This window comes from Lolium rigidum, chromosome 5, assembly GCF_022539505.1.
Source record: "Lolium rigidum isolate FL_2022 chromosome 5, APGP_CSIRO_Lrig_0.1, whole genome shotgun sequence".
Taxonomy (NCBI): Eukaryota; Viridiplantae; Streptophyta; class Magnoliopsida; order Poales; family Poaceae; genus Lolium; species Lolium rigidum.
The window spans coordinates 172,745,116-172,749,200 of NC_061512.1; positions in this window are offsets into that span (position 1 = coordinate 172,745,116).

Consider the following 4,085-nt stretch of genomic DNA (forward strand, 5'->3'; position numbering starts at 1 on the left):
ACCCTAGATACATATTTATAGTCCGCAGACTTTCTAACGTGGGAATAATCCCAACCGGGCACGAGCCAAACTCTATCTAATCGATACGTATCCTACTATATTACAAATGCACGGGCAAACTAGCCCAAACTTTGCATATAAGGCCGATTCACGTATATTATTCCATGTATATTCTTCAAGCCCATCTTGATCGCGGCCCACCTCTGATTCGGTCAAATTCTGGTGATAACAGAGTGGTACAACAGAAACATATGCGGGTCCAAGGCATGTCTATAGAATTACACACAGACTCTGTTACATAAGATCATCACATCCTCCTACTTTACAATGAGGTAAAACTGCAAATAAACTCCAGAAGAACGACTCGTAGTCTAAACCTATCACGAACTCTATTTGTAGAGTATTTACCTAGCTATAGAGGCTATGAATAGATTCTAACTAAATAGGAGCTAAGTTTAGGAAGCTAGTTCCTATCTATTGCTAATCTAGGTTTTCTCTTGGTTGGATGTGGTATCTGACTCCTCTGACAGGATTCTGTCTCTTGAAGTAGTTGTTGACTCCTCGGCCTTCGAGTTGCACTGTAGATCCTCCTTTGATGCCTCCATATCTAAGCAGGGGATTTAAGAGTGGGATGAGTACGGGCATACTCAACAAGTTCATTATAGGAAAGAGGTGTTTAATGCATGATACGTCCAATTTGCATCACTATTTTATATCATAATTTGCTGCTATTCATTGATATATTTCATATTTGGAGATGATACTTATGTTATTTTATCTATTTTGCATATTTCATGATTATTTGGAGATCGCGCACCGGAGCCAGGATTCTGCTGGAAAAAGCACCGTCAGGATGCAATATTTCGGAAGATCAGCAGTTGACGGAAATTATATGAAAAATCCTATTTTTCCAGAAGACGAAGGGAGCCAGAAGGGGGGCCGAGGGGACCCGAGGTGGGCCCACCTCATAGGCCGGCGCGGCCCAAGGCCCGGCCGCGCCGCCCCTGTGAGGAGGGGGCCCACAGCCCTCTCTCGCCTCCTTTTCTTCGCGTACGTCTTCGTCCCGAAAACCTAAGCCACGAGAGGATAGTCGCGAAGAGTCACGGCCGCCTCGCGGGGCGGAGAACACCGAGAGAGAAAGAGCTCTCCGGCGGGCAGGAATCCGCCGGGAAATTCCCTCCCGGAGGGGGAAATCGACGCCATCGTCACCGTCATCGAGCTGGACATCATCTCCATCACCATCGTCATCATCTCCATCATCATCACCGCCATCTCCACCGCTGCACCTCGTCACCGCTCGTAACAATTCAGGTTGGATCTTGATTGTTTGATAGGGGAAACTCTCCCGTGTTGATTTCTACTTGTTATTGATGCTATTGAGTGAAACCATTGAACCAAGGTTTATGTTCAGATTGTTATTCATCATCATATCACCTCTGATCATGTTCCATATGATGTCTCGTGAGTAGTTCGTTTAGTTCTTGAGGACATGGGTGAAGTCTAAATGTTAGTAGTGAATTATGGTTGAGTAGTATTCAATGTTATGATATTTATGTTGTGGTGTTATTCTTCTAGTGGTGTCGTGTGAACGTCGACTACACGACACTTCACCATTTATGGGCCTAGGGGAATGCATCTTGTACTCGTTTGCCAATTGCGGGGTTGCCGGAGTGACAAAACCCGAGCCCCCGTTGGTATATCGATGCAGGAGGGATCGCAGGATCTCGCAGTTTAAGGCCGTGGTTAGATTTATCTTAATTACTTTCTTGTATTTGCGGATGCTTGCAAGGGGTATAATCACAAGTATGTATTAGTCCTAGGAAGGGCAGTACATTAGCATAGGTTCACCCACACAACACTTATCAAAACAATGAAGATTAATTAGTCTGTATGAAGCGAAAGCACTAGACTAAAATCCCGTGTGTCCTCAAGAACGTTTGGTCATTATAAGTAAACAAACCGGCTTGTCCTTTGTGCTAAAAAGGATTGGGCCACTCGCTGCAATTATTTCTCTCGCACTTTACTTACTCGTACTTTATTCATCCGTTACATCAAAACCCCCTGAATACTTGTCCGTGAGCATTTACGAGTGAATCCTTCATCGAAACTGCTTGCCAACACCTTCTGCTCCTCGTTGGGATCGACATTCTTACTTATCGAAGATACTACGATACACCCCCTATACTTGTGGGTCCTCAAGACTATTTTCTGGCGCCGTTGCCGGGGAATGAAGCGCTATTGGTAAGTGGAATTGGTAAGGAAAACCTTTACTCGTTTGTGCTGATTTTATTTCGCTCGCTGCTATAAGTCATTATGGAGAGATCTTCTCTTCAATTTCTATTTGGGAAATCTACTACTACTGCAACGGTAGTGGATGAGGCGCCGGTGAGGATAACCGCTATGAAGGGGATGGAACCGTCCATCCCGGTGATCATTTACTGTTTTTACATGAATTATGCGGGTTATTCAAATGTGCAGGTATTGCTATGGATGAAGTTAGAAAGAAACTATTCTCTATATCGCTGTCTGGTAAAGCAGCGCACTGGTATAAATTGCTGAAGAATAGGGATTCTATTGATTGGGAGGACATTGTGCCTTTATTTTATTCCAAATTCTATCCTCCAAGTGAAATTCACAAAGAACGGAACTGCATATATAATTTCTGGCCTCATGAAGGAGAGAGTATTGCCCAAGCTTGGGGGAGATTGAAGTCTTTAATGCTCAAATGCCCCATTCATGAGCTTCCTGGTAATATTATTATTGATAATTTCTATGCAAGACTTTCTTTTCAAGACAAGACCTTGCTGGACACTTCTTGTTCTGGATCATTTACACGCAACAAGGAAGAGTTTAAAAGGGACCTTCTTAATCGGATCCAGGAAAATACTGAAGGATGGGAGAACGACAAGGATAGAGAATCAGGTATAAATTATGATTATAAATGCATTGAAGCTTTTATGGATACTGATAAATTTCGTAATATGAGTGCTACTTATGGTCTTGATTCTCAAGTTGCTGCAAATCTTTATAAGGCTTTTGCTTCTCATTATGAATTGCCTAAGAGGAAATTTGATAAGTATCATGAACCGTATAAAGATAAAATTGATTCATCTATAAATAAATGTGTTGTAGTTGAAACTGTTGATCATGTTATTCCTGAAGCTTATATTGAAAAAACTCCTTTCCCTGCTAAAATGAAGGAGTACTCTGTTATAAATAGTGCGATTCATAAAAGTGAAAAGAAACCTATAGAACCTGAAGAACAAATAAAAGTTGAACTCCGTCGTTGCAATAATTAAAGATCTTGTGACTCGAAAATGTGGAGGATGGTCATATTATTTTCTGTGAAGATGCTTCTAATATTGTTTCACATCCTAATAAGTCTAGGAAAGCTAGTGTTCCTATGCTCTCGTTAGAATTGGTGATCATTGTTATTATGGTTTATGTGATATTGGTGCAAGTATTAGTGCTATTCCTTATGAGCTTTACACGGAAATTATGCACGAAATTGGTTCTTGTGAACTTGAAGATATTGATGTGGTTATTCGGCTGGCTAATAGAGAAACTATCTCTCCAATTGGTATTATTCGAGATGTGGAAGTTTTATGTGGTAAGATTAAATATCCTGCTGACTTTTTGGTACTTGGTTCTGCTGCTAGTAAATATTGTCCTATTATTTTTGGTAGACCTTTTCTAAATACTTGTGGAGCTATTATAGATTGCAAGAAAGAGAAAATTTTGACTAAATTTGCTGGAGAATCTTATGAGTTTAATTTCTCTAAATTTACCAAAACTCCTTATAAAATTGATTCGCCTAATAGTGATTTTAAAGTTGAACAGTGTGCATCTATTGCTCTTGCTCCTAGTAATCCTTTGCAGCAACATTTGGAGAATAGTGAGAGTGAAGTTTTCAGGGAAGAAAGAGATGAACTTGATGAAATTTTCCTTCGTCAACCTATTCTTAAGCATGATTTACCTAGGTGGAAGATTTGGGTACAACACCACCACCAAAGGAAGATCCTGTCTTTGATTTAAAACCATTGCCTGATAATCTTAAATATGCTCATATTGATGATAAGAAAATA